The sequence below is a fragment of the Lontra canadensis genome, unplaced genomic scaffold, assembly GCF_010015895.1.
Source record: "Lontra canadensis isolate GAN:19392208 unplaced genomic scaffold, GSC_riverotter_1.0 scaffold14, whole genome shotgun sequence".
Classification (NCBI taxonomy): Eukaryota; Metazoa; Chordata; class Mammalia; order Carnivora; family Mustelidae; genus Lontra; species Lontra canadensis.
Window position 1 is genome coordinate 28,128,402 of NW_022631008.1, and position 18,201 is coordinate 28,146,602.

Sequence of the window (18,201 nt, forward strand, 5' to 3'; positions counted from 1 at the left end):
GAATTCCAGACAGATAAGAATCTGGGCTGTTTCCACAAACTTACAGAGTTGGAAATTTCACATCACCTCCCTCCCCCCCATTTCATTGAATCATTGTACTTTGTACTCTCTTAGCCACCAGGAAATTTTTCATTATATCTGGCTGAAGTCCCTTTGACTGCTATGCAAACCCATTTCCTCTTGCTTTTTTCTCTAAAGAAAGAACGACTGGACACTATTCACAGTATAAAAACACCACCACAAAAAAACACAAAACAAAACAAAACACCACCAGTTTGGACCTGAAAACTAAAATCTGATATATTCAATTGGGAGGAAGTTTAACAAAGAATAATGACATTTGTCCATAAAGACAAGGCGAAGAAATTCCGTCTTTCTAAGTGAGAGAAAGAAAGTAAGGGTGAGAGGGGACTGATTTATAATTTATAATGGAGAGTTTGTGGTTGATAGGAAACCTTTTCCTCAATTTCCACTAGGGAACAATAGAGAGGGAAAGTGCTGGAACTGCAGCAGGAAGCATTTAATTTAGACCATCTAAGTTCAAGTATTTTTGAATTTTGTTTCAAAATATAAAAAATACATGTTTGCTGCACACCTGGCTGGCTCAGTCAGTTGACGCTACTACTCTTGATCTTGGGGTTGTAAATTCGAGCCCCACATTGGGTGTAGAGATTACTTAAAAATAATATCTTAAAAAAATACATGTTTTAACTGCGATACAGTACACAGACATACATATATGTATGTAAATATATAAGGATATACATATGTATCAGAAAAAGATTCGCAAAGCACTAGTTAACCTATGCGCCATGTACCTTAAACTTCTTTACTTTATTTAAAGTAAATGGTGGTGTACATCCTTGTGGGGTGCCTGGGTGGCTCAGTGGGTTAAAGCCTCTGCCTTCGGCTCAGGTCATGATCCCAGGGTCCTGGGATCGAGCCCCGCATCGGGCTCTTTGCTCGGCAGGGAGCCTGCTTCCTCCTCTCTATCTGCCTGCCTTTCTGCCTACTTGTGATTCTGTCTGTCAAATAAATAAATAAGATCTTAAAAAAAAATACATCCTTGTTATAAGACATGTGATTGATGACCCATGAATGTGTTACATCCTGCAGTTTGACATGAAGAGGGTTTTAATTATCAGAGGAATGGATAAGAATAGTGAGGGGCCTAGTATTAGTTATCTCAGTAGCTTCCAAAACAGCAGTTTCTGAGCTCTCTAACAGACCAATGCATGGACATGTAGGGAGTCTCTCATTCAGGAGTTCTGACGAAGTAAAAAAATCTGTATTTTTTATAAAATAAATACTGTATTTAAAAAAAATTACTTACTTAAATTAATTAATCCTTTCCCTCCTGACTTTATTGAAATAATAATTGACATTTAACATTGCATAAGTTTACAGTGTACAATGTGTTGATTTGATGTGTGTATATATTGCAAAATGATTACCAGCATAATAGCTTTAGCTAACACTTCTGTCATGTCACATAATTACCATTTCTTTTTTTGTGGTGAAGACATTTAAGATGTACTCTCTCAGCAACTTTCAAATATATAACACAATATTATTAACTATGACCATTGGTCTATACATTAGATGTTCAGAATGTGTTAATCTTGGAACTGGAAGTTTGTACCCTATGATCAACGTTTTCCCATTTTCCCTGCTCCCCAGCCCCTGTGACCACCATTCTGGTCTCTGTTTCTATGGGTCCCAATGAATGGGACAGAGACTGGAGGTGTGTTAGGAGGGGAAAAGCATGCTGGTGTCAGCAGGGAGTCTGGTAGTGACGCCTGGAAACAGAACATGGGAAGAGCTACTTGTATCATCAACTATGGTAAGAACCCTCCTCTGGCCCAAGGTATCAGGTTCCAGTAAAGGCACTCTAAACTGATATTAGTTCAAATCTTTTTGGCATTTTTGCTCCTCTTTTATCTAAAGAAGACAAAGAATATTAAGGTTTGCCCTGAATAAATGCATCATTTTGAATATGACAGTAGGTAATCCTTAAGTCCTTGAGGACTTAGCTAAATCAAGAGATTCATACTCAAAGAACAAAAATAAAATTGCACATCACAGAAAACAATCCCAAATAATAATAACAAAAATTTTTTTTTGGTAAATTCTGTATTTTAGAAAAGCTTCCGATTTACAGAAAAATTAGAAGGACCCGATTTTGTTATTTATTTATTTATTTATTTATTTTTAAAGATTTAATTTATTTATTTGACAGAGAGAGATCACAAGTAGGCAGAAAGGCAGGCAGAGTGAGAGGGGAGAAGGAGGCTTGCCGCCGAGCAGAGAGCCAGATGCGGGGCTCGATCCCAGGACCCTGGGATCATGACCTGAGCCAAAGGCAGAGGCTTTAATCCACTGAGCCACCCAGGCGCCCTTATTTATTTATTTTTAAAGTCCCCTGAAGATTCCAATGTGTGATTAAGGACTGCTCTAAAGCATCTCACGGTGCATTATTCATGTTAATTGCTCCACGAATGCTTGTGATTTAAACAGTTTGGACCAGGATAGCAAATCTGAAGCATATGTGCTGTTGGAAACCAGTGGTTTATGCCGCTAATACACTCACTGCTCCCTACTGCGGCTGGATTTGGTCTCCAATCTTTTTCAACACAGTCTAGGCAGCTACTGCCTAGACTGGACTGTGTTCAATGAAATCTTTATGTTATGCATACTTTAGGAACGGACTTCACCCAGAGCGTCTGTCATTATCTACTTACACATTCCCCAGGCTAAATCTGACCTTGTGTGAAATGGACTTGGCTCCAGTCTCGTAAACTGTAGGAGATGGGAAGAAAAAGGGAGGCAGGGATAGGGTCACACGGATACCCCTGTGGAGAGAGTGCAGTAGGGTGGAAACCCAACCAACTTCTTTTCTGCTGGGCTTTGTACACGGGAAGGATTATATTTTCTAATTCATCTATCTAGAGAGGAGGTGCCATTTTTAAATTTGTATAAAAGCACCATTTAGGCTAATGAAAGCCCTGGGCATGGGAGCTTCTGATGCCACTACTACATGCACTGAATATCTTGGATCCTTTGTGTTGTAGAACCTTAGAGAATTTCTCAGAATGGCAAATAATTAAGTGGTTCGAGAAAAGTTTGAACATCCTCAAGGAAGAGCTTATACTGTTGTTCATTTTATGTAGAAATGTTTGGTCAAGGCTCCAGAAAGTTCTGTTTGTACTAAATATCTTCTTGAAATTCTACAGGAACTGGCAAAACTGACCTTTGTTATAATATTAAAAGGCAGATAATTTTAAGAATGAAAGCAGAGTTAATTTTAGTTTTGTTACTGATTCCAAGACCTGTGTTATTTAGAGACTTTGAAAGCTGAGTGGTCTTCCCACAGAGAAAATGAATGTCTGCCTGATTTCTTTCGGAATATCCTTCATAAGTTCTTAAACGAAGATGGAGTTTATGTTTATAGATGTGTGCTTGAGCAAGAGAAGTGTTACAATTTTTAGATGCCACACTGAACACTCTGGCCCATACGAGAAGATCTGACCTAGAGCATACAACTGTAGAAACACATATGGCTAACCTGAGAATATTCAGAGGGCTTGTACTGTCTGGGATGGTTCCTAGGCTTTAAATTAATGGTAATAACAAGGATAATGATGATAATAATGAAGATAATGATAACACAGTTATTATCTATTGAGGGCCTATGTATCAAGCATTGTGTGCTTCATCCACATTATGGTATCTGCTCTTTGTAACAATTCTGTGCATTAGGTATGAGTATCTGCATTTTGGAAATGAACAAAGTGCTGGTCAGAGAAGATGAAAAATGTATACACAGAGCTGTATAAGGAGTTCAGACAAACCTAAATTTTGTTCTTTCTCCACTACAACATGCTACTTCTCATAAAAACAAAAAAAGAGAAAGGGAAGGAAGGAAGGAGGGAAGGAAGGATGGATGAATTTAGATCCTTTGTTTGACTCCTGGGTTTGAGCTCTTAACCATCTGGTGTATGGTTAATATATATTAATCCAACAACTTTTTTTGGACATTTAGTTTATTTCTAAATATTTGCTACTACAAATAGTCCAAAGCAGGCTGAAATGGATAAAAATGTAAAATCTTTCCTTTAAACTCCAGAAAAAAATATTATTAAGATACGGATACATGCTTAAAATATATAAAGTTATTAATATATGAAAAACATTGACTGGGACTATCTATTCTTTAAACAATTTATTTCAGCCCGATTGTCGTTTTGACTAATTACTTTCCATTAAATCATTTGTAGACTTTTTACAGCTCTCTGTCATCAGCTACTATATTATTACAGCTTGTCTCTTGCTTGAACACTGACTGGACGAATCAATAACATTTAGTTCTGCCTTCAAAGAATAGAATAGATTGTCATTTGCTTACTTTGTTGTCATCAGTGTGGTATGTGGCTTTGAGTAAAAATCAATGTGTCTGTGCTTGATTAATTTTACATTCATAGAAATCAGAATTAGATGGAACTTTAGGAAGATATTGGTATGGTATACCCATGTGCCACTTACATTTAAAGGACCTGGGAGTGACAGTATATGTTGATATCATTGCAGAAGGCATTATTTCCAGAGGCCCATCATATAATCACAATATTAATTATTTCATAAGATAATATAACATACTGAGACTGTTTCTTAAGAAAGAGGATAACATTTATCCAGCCGATTGATAGTTTTGTCTTCATATGAAGAAGTCCCTTGAGAACAGTAACTGAAACTAATAATATTGTCGTCATACAGAACATTTTTTGAATTTTCTTAAGATTCTGAAGTCACGATTTTTTGAGGTCTAGTCCAGTCTGCCTCTCTTGAGTGTAGTAAACTCAAGCTAAGTAATACCATTTTAGGTTAAAAATGTTCACAAAAATCTCCCTGGGTTTTCCAAATATTGTCACAGAGGAGCTAATAAATTGGCCCAAAGTCACTACTTTTGCATAGATATTATATCTCTAGAACCTTCAGAATTTCTGTTGAAAAGCCTGATAGACTAAACAATTTAAATGCTCAAATAGCATTCTCTAGGAGTCTGAGCTCCCCAACTACCCACTGAAAGAAGCAACGGCAAAGATGGATCAAATTTACAAGGAGTCTGAAGTTGTCGTGTGAGACCCATCTTGATGTCTCTCTTGGAGAGACTCAGACCTTAATATTCAGCTCCAACAAATGACTGTGAATCAATCATAATAAAATTCCATTACAAACAGCATACTCTATAGCCCTGTGCCTATTCTAATAATATCTGACCTATAATACAATAGTTCTCCCCCCTTATCTGTGGATGATACATTCCAAGACCCCCAGTGGATGCCTGAAATTGCAGATAGTACTAACCCTATACATACTATGTTTTTCCCATACATACATACCCATGATAGTTTAATTTATAAACTAAGCACAGCAAGAGATTAACCACAATAACTAATAATAAAATAGAACAATTATACCAACATACTGTAATAAAAGTTCTGTGAATGTGATCTCTCTCTCTCTCAAAATATTGTACTGTATTCACCTGTTTTCTTTTGGATGAAGTGAGATGGAAAGATGTCTGCTTGATGAGATGCAGTAAGGTTAATGACATAGACATTGGGACCCAGTGTTAGGCTACTATTGACCTTATCATTTGCTTCTGAATGGAAGTTGACGTCAAGTAGCTGTAACCACAGAAAACAAAACACTGCACAGGGTGAGGGAGGGGCAATCACTGTAGAAATTTTCTTTGTGTCTTCAACCAAGGATTTGCCAACATTTTACAAATATTCAGTCATCTTGCTTTCTAAATTAGACTTCTAGAATTTTGATTCATCAGCTTTTGCTTTAATTTACTGAGGACCGATGTGGAAAGCATTAAAACAAAAACAAAAACAAAAAACAAAACCCAAACCAAAATCTCTCTGAATTCATTTGCTTGTGTCCAGAGTCATTGCTACATCCGAAATTAGTATTCTTCAAATTTAACTACGCACATCCAATTCTCCTTTTGCTTAGGTTTTTGTATGTATATAATGAATCCACTTTTCTCCTTGTTTCCAGGCAACAATGATTTTAGCTGTAGTTTAGGTTTTAGAGAATTCCACTTTTTAAAAATCAAATAATAAAAGTCACCTTAAGATTGAATATTATCCTCACGTAAAAACTAAAACTTTGTGCCTCTACTCTGAGTCTGTGGGTCTTGTGCAATCCTGACTTCCATCTGCTTAAAACTTGGGCAGACCTAAGAATCAGTATTCAGAGGCCTTTTATTTGGAGGAACCAATGGTTTAATTTAATGTATTCAGAAATATCAAGTTAACCTTTGTGGGAAGGAATGACTTCTGAGAATGTATGAGTTTATGACATGGGTAGGCATCTCACAGGCCATTTTTCTGTGTCTATAGAAATAAAAGATAGACTATCTGGGATGGAAAGCAGTCCTGAATTAAGCTGTTGGTAACATTTGACTCTACTTTTTCAGGGAGGGCTTAACACATCCTGTCTGTTCGTATACAAAACTGTGTCAGAGGACCCAAATAAGTTAAAGGCAGTCTGTAATGTGTGACAGTTAGCAAGAAGTTGACTTCTTGATCGATTTTACTTGAATGTGGACAGAATTACCCCCATATCCTCCCTTGGGTCTCCTTAAGCTCTCGTTTGCGTCATTGAAATTCCCTACATTTCAATAGGTGAAGTTAAGTTTTAAGATTTTGACAGTGATTTCACCATAACTCGATTAGGAAAGTGGTTTCAACATTCTTCAAAGGTTTATCCGGTTGAAAGGTATTTCTTCTTATAACTAGCACCATCAAGCTAGGGCATCGCTAAACACAGACTGTGGAGCTAGTCTCTCCTCGTTGGCTCTTGGAGCTTTGTTTGTGCTTATGGCTTAGGACCTGAGTCTGCCATGGCTTGGCCTGCATGCCAAACACTCCTAGTAATCCCCAGTGACATAGAGACAAGGATTTAGGTTCTGAGGAATTCTGAGAAGCACAGAGCTGTACTGATCAGAGTTAAGCCAGGTTCTTTAATTCTGTAAGTTGGAGAGGTATGTATCACAGCAATGATGTCACATTAATATGGCTATTCCTCAACACTTTTTATGAGCCTTTTGAGTCTTCTCTTGGGCAGGGAAATCCGTGCTCCACCCAAAGATTTCAAATAACTCTTGAAAGCCCGTACTCAATCAAATGTTACTTGGAATGGAGGTACCAGCAGACTCGGGCTGTGATGATGTACTTACCACCCTTAGCTCTCTTTAGTTGTGTAACTGAAAGGATCAAACGAGAAAGTTTAGAGCCCTACGGCCATAAAATTTTCTTTTTGAAATGTAGGATTTGGGGATGATTATGTTCATTAATACTGATGAAAATTTCTTTGTCTCCTTGAAAAGTTCCTTTAAATACTTTGTAAGTTGCTCATTTGTAGTAGTGATTGCACTTCTATAACATAATCGGGCATTAGCGCTACCTTTTTTCCTTTCATTTTCTTGAAAAAAATCTGCTAACACCTGGCTTTCTGCCCTGGTTCCTCGTCACATCATCTCATGTAATTTGTTCTTTTCATTCCCCGCCCTCCAAGCTACAGTTACACAACACAGCCTTGGCCAGATTTCCTTTTTCTTTCTTTTTTTTCTTTTTCTTTAATATATCTTGAAGCTGACTCAGTTTTATTTAATTTACTGCGGCAAATGCCTTGGACACATTTCCAAGAAAGGAAGAGATACGGTGTAGAAGGGCTAGATGAACAAGCAAAGAGAAATGACTTCAGAGTTACAGGCATTTGGGGGATTTTTACATGACTCCTTCACCACTTGGCAGGAATCAGTGTTGCGAGATGGCAGACATTTCTGTCATCTTCCACAGGGTTTTAATGAATAATAACAGCTATTGACGGACAGACACCAGGCATGGAGTTAAGTGCTTTTTATAGACATTCCTATTTGGTCGTCACCACTTTAATGGCCCCACAGTTTTGCAATTGTCTGACTAAATTGCCTTTTCTTTTCACAAGGAACGGGGAGGCTTAATTGTCTATAAACTTATAGTGGCTTCCTTTCCCCTATAGGGAAGGCGGTGGTGCTTCCTTGGGCAGGTTGACTGGTTGGGATGTCCCATCAGTTTCCTTCGCTAATAAATGTGCGCTTCTGTCGTGCAATCCTCCCAGTCCTTCAGTGCTACCCTTACCCTGGATTGCTCAAGATGGCAGTCCTGTTTTTCTTTCCTTATGCTCTTCCTCACAGGTTTATGCTTCACTGAAGAAATGCTATTGTGAATTAGTAGGAAAGGAGAAATACATCCCAAACCTCAACTGTACCCATTTATTCTCAGGAGATAATCTTGCCTCCTCTTTCAATGAGAAAATAGAGGTCATTCAGTGGAAAATCTCATACTGTCTATTTTTCTTCTCCTCAAAATTCATCTTAATCTTTTTTTTATGATTTTATTTATTTATTTGAGAGAGAGAGAGAGAGAGTGCGTGAGCATGGGGGGAGGGGCAGAGGGAGAAGCAGACTCTCTGCCAAGCAGGGAGCTTGACGCAGAGCTCAATCTCAGGACCCTGAGGTCATGACTTGAGCTACAGGCAGACCCTTAACCAACTGAGCCACCCATGTGCCCCCTCATCTTAATTTTAACTCATTCTGACTTCCTCTGCTCATCTCAGATGAGATAGCATTCCTCATATTAGAAGAGATTAACCCTCTCTCTGTGCTCTGGAACCCATACATCTGACCCTAACATCGCCTGGCTTCCTTCTCTCACACACCATCCAGCAATTTGCACCCACAGGGGTGAGGAAAGCCAGAGCATAATTAGTTCTTGGGTCCTGTGTTGGATGAGCTGTGATTCTTCCCTAGGGCTCAGATTCTAAGAATACTTTCTCTCAGCTCTACCTCCCTTTCATTCTCCTCTTCTTTTGCTCAGCCAGACTTCATGAGTGAGAGAGAATTCAATCACTCTGGCTCTGCTTTCTTCATGCCAACCCATGCCTCTATCCGTCGCCTGGCTTCTGTCTCCGCTGTGCCACTGGAGAGCTGTCAGAGGACCCAGGGCCGAACTGATAAAGCTGTCAGGTGATGTCTTTGTGGCTTTTGCTTTTCCAGACTTACTTGTTCTCATTCTAGTACTTAACATGGTTCAAATTCCCTCCTTGAAATTCTCTCTTCTCTTGGTTTCCAGGACAACCTGTCTTCAGGTTTTTCTCTTGCTTATCTTTCTCAGTATTTTAGGGGTCAGGGGTAGGGTGGAGTAAGTGGCAGGAAGGGAGGGCTCTTCCTCTTCCTCTGCTGCCTCCACACTACTGATGTTCTCTAGGATCACCTCCTTCTAGCTCTTTCTATCGACACACTCTGTGATGTCAACCTCACCCACAGTTTCATCCTCTGTCTATAGTCTCGTGGCTCCCAAGTCCCTCTACACATCCCTGATCTCCCTCTTTTATGCCATGCTCTTGTTTCCAAGTGCCTGTGGGAGAAGCCCATCTCCAGTTCGGTAGGCACATGGAGTTGACTGTGTCCCACAGTAACCTTATTATATACTCTCCTAATCTATTTTTCTTCTTATATCTTATCTCAGATAGAGATGATAGAACATAAAAGGAAAAAAGTAATGGAATGAGACTTTTCAATTTTATCAATACATTTGGCAGGAATATAATTTTTGGAAATGCTTCCAAAAGAACGAACTCTGCAAAGATCAGAAAATGGTTTAAGTACCCAAGTTCTGTCTCTTCCTTTTCACAACCACTGTGCTATCATTGTTTATCTCAAATCTGTGGCTTAAATGGAGACATATGGAGTGCCCCAGAGCTCAGAGTCTCAAGTCAGAAAGGGCCTTGCACAATTCTGAACTGTTATAAATTTACTCTCTAAATTAATACCTCCATCTGTACTAGGGGGACTGTAGGACTGGAAGTTCTCTGAATTCATTTCTGTGTAGAATGCAATGTTTATTAAAGGTTAAGTAACTGGAATGTGCTAATTTGAAGCTGACATATTTGTTATATTATTTAAACTCAACAGTAACCACAGCAACTGTGTAGAACTTAGACAACAAAAGATTTTTTTAAGGGAGGAGAATTTTCTCATTGACATTGTTTGGAAATGCTGGCACATGAGGATAATAAAAAGCAGACTGTGGTTCAGCAAGTTTTATTATTGTTTTAAAATCCTCTCTACACAAAGTGCCTCTCATTGCCTCCACCCGGGCTAGACTGTTCCCATGTCCAGCCACCCTTTGTACAATATACCTCATAGAGTTTATATTTTACCTCTGAGATGTTTATCGAGATGGGTCTTCCCCTTGTTCCCACTACCACTATTTAGTTCAGGATCAGGATAATTATTACGATTATCTCCACCCCACTCTCTTGGTCACCAGACTTTCTCCTTTCCAGTTCATTCTTTATTACCAGAATTAATTTTAAGAAAACTTATACTACTTATCTGCTTTAAGACTCTCAGTGACTCTTCATTCATTGCTTACATGAGTACATAAAATTATTTAGCATGATGTATGATGTTCCTTTTTCATAATCCAACCCCAACCTGTCCTTTAGGGTGAACTTAAACTCTGCTCCCTCTGCTCTATTTAAACTATGGATTTCCTTCTTCTCCCAAATATGCCATTCTTTTGACCACCTTGATTTGGCACAAGAGACTTGGGGTCTTTCTCCTTTCCATCACTTATGAATCCTTTCCTTAGTCTTAGACTCAGTCATTTTTCATCTGTGTTCCCATGCCACTCAACACATATCTCACTAGAGCACACGGAACACGCTATTATAGATTTTAATTTGCACTCCTGCCTCTCTGAAATCACTGTGAGATCTTTGAGAAGAGGAATAGTGGCGTGTTCATCTTTGGATGAACACCTATCATTACCTATCATCATCATTAGCAAATAGCAGGTAGATTTTGAAAATATGTTACTTGAAAAAAGTAGATCCAAAACTGTAAAGAATGAACTAAATGAGGGTAAATGGTATAGAAAGTTTGGAGAGCATTTGGACAAATCTCACAAGTAAAGATCTTCAATCATGAATGAATCTTGTAAATATAATATTGAGGGAAAAAAGCCAGCTGCAGAATAGAAACACTACATTTATATTGCATTTAGAAACATACAAAATAATATTATACTGTATGTATATAGGGACACTCACATATAAAGAAAAGTATAAGATATGAATGGGAATCTAAGAAATCGGGTTGTTTAAGGGCAGAAGAGGGGAATGGGATTGAGGAAAGATATATATATGTATATATATATATATACATACATATATATGTATATATATATATTTATTTCTTAAATTCTATGGAGGGCACACAAATGCTCATGAAAGAATAAAAGGAAGAAAAAAAAAGAAAGAAAAACAAAAGATCTCACTTAGGTTGACTGGATATTGGATTTCCATGTCTAGACCTGGTGAGGTCTCTAAAACATCATCTGTGGGAAGTGACTAATGTCTTGACAATAGATTCAGATGCTTGTGTATAATTTCCCTAACTTCCTTGTTATTCACTATGTACTGTGGTCATTATACAGAGTTAAAAAAAAATAAGCATAAGAACATTCCTTTCCTAATTTGTTCTTCCTTTGTTTTTCATCTTACAGCTAGCAGCTACATCATCTCATGGGAAAGCCCTTCCCATGTCTATATGTCTGTCTTAGTTAAAGCATGTTTCAGCCTTTAGATTTTTCTAAAATGTTTAAAAGGCTACTTAATTTGATTTCCACTAACTAATTTATTTCAGCAGTAAAGTTACATGTCCTATGCTGATACCTGTGCAATCTGGAGTACCTTTTGAGGGCTTATTTATTCTAGTTGGGATGGACTAATTTAAGGCAGAAGTAAATTCTCAGAACAGTGCACAATACTTCCATTTTCCAATACTGAGAAACAAAATTTTAAAACTCAAGAGAATTTATAGGCTAGTTTTCTGTTCTAAAAGGGGGTCCAAATTCAGAGAACCATTTTCTCAGAGACCAAGACAGCAAATATGTGGGTGTCCCACACCTCTGAATTTAGATTGGCAGAACATGGCAGAGTGACCTATAAGCTGAGGTTGTGGTTGGCCTCTCCAGCTGGCTTGGAATTGAAAAGGGGACTAGGGAAAGATTGAGCAATGACTCAAACCAAATGAACCGGAATTGTGAAATCTAAGATCACGTCCTCAGAGTTTGCTAAATTTTTTTGCTAAATCTCTTCTTCATCATTCCCTTGCATGAAAGTCAAATAGTTTGTGAATTAAAACAGCTAATTGTAACCGATGCTTTTGGAAAGTGTTCCCTCACCAGAAAGGAAATAGAAAAGCGATACATTTCAAAAGAGAGCCTATCTATTGATATAGTCAGTCAGTCAGGGGCCCAACAGGAAACAGAATTCACTTTAGGGGTTCAAATGAAGTGTGGGGAAGTTAAGGCACAAGGAATGGAGAAGCAATGGGAACACAAATCTACCCCCTCTAGGGCCAAGGAGTCAAAAATAGTTGTTACACTAACCTAGGTGGAGGCCAGAGCTGTGGCCACCATGAAAACCAACGTCTTGTCTTGTGGGACCCACAGCTTCTGCCTGGGAAGCAGTGCCTAAGGCAGAGAGGGAACAGGGCAAAACTACCTCACCTGTCCCTTCTCCTGTGTTCTGGTTCAGCAAGGGAACATGAGTACTGCAGTCTGGAAGGCTCTGCAAGCCTCAGCCTCTGCATGAGGCAGGCAGACAGGGGCCAGGCTAGGATCTGGGGGGAGTGGAGAAGAGCAGGTGCAGAGTAGTCAGCCCACCATCACCCCCAGGAGTATGGCAGGAGGAGGTACTCAAGTAGCAGTAGGAAAGAACTGACCTGCTCTTTATCTGGGGACCATTTAACAGTCCAGCAGATGTGTGAAGTGACATCTGGTCGACTTTCTTTTTCAGCCCGTTCTAGGCCAAGGCCTCTTTCAAATATCCAAGTTGTTTTTACCGAGTCTTTGAAGGCTCATTAAAAAAAATGTTAACTGACCAATTGTGGTGGTTTTAAAACCCTGAAACAGAAGGAAACTCAGCTTTTGATAGAAAATTATTAAATGTGATACCAGAAATTACTGTGGCTGTGTGGACTGAGCTAAAATTAGGCCATAAATTTAGGATTATTTATATCCAGTTGCTTTTTAATCAGACCTGGCTCATGGCCCCCTCCTCACTGTCTTTGTTGGTGGGGAGCCATGTGTCTCCTTCCTAGATAGCCCTGTTCCTCAGCCTTCCTTAGCCATCACTTCTGAAAACAGGCAAAACTATGACAACACCGATTATCTCCTCCAACATCCTGAGCTCAACTTTCCATTTCATAAAAATTTAATCAGCTCTTAGGAGAGAACTATTCTTTGTTGAAGGGGAAAGGTCTTTTTAGCTATAATTATTCTAAACACTAATGTGGCAGTGACAACAGATTTTTAAGTAGTCCCACTAGGGGCTATGTCAGGAAAAAGCATGGATACAAAGGCCTTTTACAAGATATATTTTTGGAATAGCTAGTAACAGACTGGAAAGAGCTAACAAATTGAATTCTATCCATCTGGGGATTGAAAGTACACTATCTAAAGATAGATGGCACTTTATATATTCGGACCCCTTCTATCGTAATTTATAACAATCTGGAAAAAGTGACACCCCCCCCCCCCAGTTCAGTTGATGGAGCACATTTACAGGAAATCCAAATAGATAAGAGTTTATATTCAAAAGTAGGATATTTTTCAAGTAGTCGATTTTGATAGGTTTCTCAATACAATTGCAGTGAATCAATCATTCAGTGAGGAAATGAAGAGCATCCCATAGGCAGGGGGACGTTCTCTCAAATGTGTTCTCTTTTCTTTCTTATTCTTCTAACAGCTTACAAATTCTCTTTCTCTGTCTACATACAAATATGTACCTTTAGGTAATTTTTCTTTAGATTTTGCACCCCCCAGTTGTCAGAACATGATGAAAATCTACTCTTTGGCATTTTTAGAAGTACACACGTATATTCATTTGTTAACTCTGCCTCTGGCAGCCACTTAGGAAGTATTTGTTGAGTGAGTGCATCAATTTCTCCTCCAAAGACGCTTGCAGGTAGGATACCCCCCGATTCTAGACCTTGCTGATTGGTCTCCCATGTGCAGTGTTGTGATACGCTACCATCTCTTCCTTACAGCAGCCGTAATTCCCTATAGCCACGGCCTTCGGAGACAACTTGGAGGAGCGGAAAGCATGAGAACATCTGGATTCCAGTTCTGGTTCTACCACCCAGGCTATTTAATGTGAGGTCTCAGTTTCCCTTCCTGAAAAAGGCACCGTATTATCTCCTAGAGTAGTTGTGAGGAGTAACTACTATTGTGCATTTAAAGTCCAGTGGAGGGGCATGCAAGGGGTTCAACAGCGAGTAGTTTCCTCCTTTCCTTTTAGATATGTCTGTATCACAATGGTCTGTTTTAACTGGGGGCCCCGCTGGGGGCCGTCACTCTTTCTGTATGGCATGCAGCTCAGCAATGACACCTGAAGTTACCGGTTCACTGTCTTTCCTCCCCAGAAGACTGAACCCTCCAAGAACAGAAACTGGATTCGTCTGATTTGTCACTGTATTCTTGGACCCTTGCACAGCAGGTGCTTGACATAGATGCACTGAACGTAGGCTGGTGTACAGAATCATAGGACTTAAGGGCTGGTGAGGGTCTTACTGATTCCCTTGTTTTGCCCCTCCTTTTAAATGAGGGAGAACTGAGACCTAGAGAATTAAGGGACTTATCAGAAGTTGTGTGCCTAGAGTGTGTCAATGCAACCTTCAGTGCTCCTTCCACTAAACCACACTTCTTGATGATGAAGAAAATGATGTTGAGAATTGCAGGGGTATCATGGAAGCTTGCATCTCTTCTGGGGCTACTGACAGGCCCACACTGTTCTTCTCTGCCTTTCACAGGTCGATCTTGGGATAAAAATAGACTCTGCTCATGGTTATCCAATTTGTCAAAATCTCACTGAAGTTATCCCACTAGTACCAGCTTCTTGTTTTGCAGGTGACTGGTGACATCATCAAAATGTCTGAATACCACTCCCTAGGCAGGGTGGGTGAAGGGGTAGGTGTGGGGTGGGATGGAGAAGTGGGAGTAGGTGATGGGAGAGGACGCTTTTAAGCCTTTTTCAGGTTTGCTTTGCTGGTGGCGCTCAATCGGGATAGGAAACATTGCCTGTCAGCCCTTTGTAATGACCTGATTTGACATATGGCAATTATTATTAATTTAAATATAGTAATTTGTAGCTGGTGTTTCAAATTTTAACAGTTTCTTTGTAGTGCAGAAAGAAATGGACTGTGAAGCAAATAGTGTAGATGACAACCCTTGTTAGAAGCGGATTGTATGACATCCAGCTGTGTCCTTGACACTCCCTTGTTCCATTTGAGGTATCTGACAATGGGCCTTGGGGAAGGATGCCCCTTTGTGTAATATACATCAGTAATGTGTGCAGGTGTTTCCCCTTATGAATTAGAAGCAGATGTCTGGTTAGGAAGAATGTATGGCAGCTTGACATGTCTGGTCCCAACCAACAGGAAGACTATGACCCATAAATTATTCTAATAAAATACCATCTCTGTAATTTTGATGGAGCCACGAAACCAACACCTTTGTCCTTCAGCACTGAAGGAGGCTAAATCCCACAGAGGGCTTGGGACAGGCTCAAAAAAACTACACATTGTCACTGATATATTTTATAAAACAAATTTTATGAGACAAAGGACAATGAAACTCTCCCTCCAAGTGTTCTTATGTGTAAATTTGTAAAACTTGAGAGGTAGAATTTGTGAAACAAACATTTTACATCTCTGCTGCATGTCAAGCACCTAAAAATCTCAGAAGAATTAATCTTCAGGGCCAGATCAAATTCTGTTCAGGGACTCCGATGACAGGGCCATTTTCAAACAGTTCATAAATAAACAAATATATCAAACACCAAGTACTTATAGAAAGCATGGGAAAGGAATATTTAGAACATACTGAACATTTAGTTCCATAATGTGGGGAGTTAATTTAAAAGGAAACAAAACAAAACAAAACAAAAAACTGTTCCAACAAATGGTAAATCTATACTAACAAAACTTTAATTTTAAGATCATGAACTTTCCATAAACCACTTTAATTCTTTCTAGAACATGAATGATATTCAAAATTGGCATAAAATTTCCACTCTTTTCATGTTATTTGGGATTGTTTCTTGTTATTTGGGGATTTGTTCCCAACTTCCCAGCCCTAAACATTTTATTTTGTAATTTGGTAAAATACTGCCCAATTTAAAACTTTACTTCATTCGTTTGTATTTATAAATGGCACAAATAATCTGCACGGTTTTTTTTCAGTAAAAGTTTTGAGGATAGTTTCAGAATCACTTTACAAACTGATATTTTTTGTAGCATTTAAAATTTGGCCCCAAATAACAATGATAATCCTGATAGCTACTCTGTTCGAGCATAGTTATAAAAGTGAAGGTAAAGTATACGAAGTAACATGAAAAGAAAATGACTGCAAAGGAGCAGACAATGCCTCAAATGCTACAAATCTATTCTGTGTGCAGCCATGCTCATGACAACAAAATAATACACACTTATGAAAGGAAATAGAGGGGGGAGGCTGAGCATGTTTGATTTAAAGTAATTCTGTTATCTATCATTTGAGGGGGAAAAATTGTGCTGATTTTAAAACAATACTTTAGTTACAGATGTTTCCAGACCCCTTCCCTGATCCAAGGACACAAAACACCACTCAGCAACAAGCCCAGATTTAGAGATGGGGCTTGTTCCAATATAAACATTTCTTTGCTAGACCTTCTCTATGAAACCGCATAGTCAATTTTTCCATATACAGTGGGAAAGACAAAGCTTTTAGCTTAAAAGGCATTCTCACCCGCAGCGCAGAGCTCCTGGAATGAAGAGCCTGGGGACGTCATGGTTCACTATTGATGTCAAGTTGAATGTCGATTTGGCCGTCAGGATTATAGACTGAATTATGTCAGAACGTACACATGCCACAAACGAAAATCTCAGCACTGTTTTGGCTTTCAGCCTTTGGTACGGTCATTTATTCATTCTGTCTTGTTTCATGTACCACTGTTCACCTGGGGCCCAGTTTAGGGTGTGGCACAGAGCATGCTTTTAAGAGTTAAGTGATGCATGCATAAACTTTTTTTTTTTTTTTTTTTTTTTTAAGCCCTTCATACTGAAGGCACTTGGCTGGGCAATTTGGGGAATCAGAAAATGAATCACAGACACTCCTGGCCTCCACGGGCTTAATGGGGGCATATGTATCTTACCATAAGGTAGGGAAGAACGTACTAAGAATCATATGTAAGAGGAGAGGTACAGAGAGATGCTGAGAGCGTGAAGGAGTGATTACTTTTAACATGGGAGTGGGGCAATGTACATCAAGAGTGGTTCTTCAGAGGAGGTGACTATTACGTAGAAGTGGGTTTTGTTTTGTTTTGAAGGAGGAGGAAAGCTAAAGCTGAAATCCTGGAAAAGCATTCGGCATTTTTTAGTCATTCCCCATAAGATGCAGAGGCTCAACCTTTTGTGCCTTCCCTTGTTTTATTGCTCAAAGCAGACAGCTTTCATTCCTGGTAATCTATCTCAGTGAAGGCACCAGATGGACCTTCTATTTTTTTACTTTCTGAGACCTTCTTTGGAAAGATCAGTTTCATATCACGATTAAACTCAAGTGACATGTTCAGCAACCTTCTTGCTTAAACTATACTCCCACAGAGACACTTCTCTCTCTCTCTCCAAACATTGTAGATAATATTGGAGCCATCTCCTAAACTCTGAAGTAAGTGTTAAGTGTGACTAAAAGCCTCAATAATTCTTAGTGCTCACCAGAACTCCAAAACTGACTCTCATGTGGCTTTAAACTTAGGAAGTTTGGAATTGACAATAATTTCCTAGTTATAATTTATGCATAGGGAGAAAGCCATTCAACTCTAAAAAGAATATTTTTATTTTATCCTTTTTCATTCTGTTATCTAGTGAAATTTCCCCACAGAGAGATGAGCAGAAGAATGGTGGTAGATTTGGGGCTTGCATGGCAAGACAGAGGTAAAGTGAATTCTCAGATCTCTGGGCCTCATTGTCTCTCCATAGAAATTGTGCTCTTGACATGGGAGCATAAGGCTTAGACACACCCTTTAGTCCCTAGAAACCCC

The 18,201-nt window shown here is 39.0% G+C and overlaps 1 protein-coding gene across 2 annotated transcripts in view; it reads right to left on the minus strand.

Annotated features, from left to right (window-relative positions):
• Window positions 1-18,201, minus strand: part of LAMA4 (laminin subunit alpha 4) — a 144,318-nt gene that overhangs the window by 108,554 nt on the left and 17,563 nt on the right. The gene's annotated exons all lie outside the window — the stretch shown is intronic.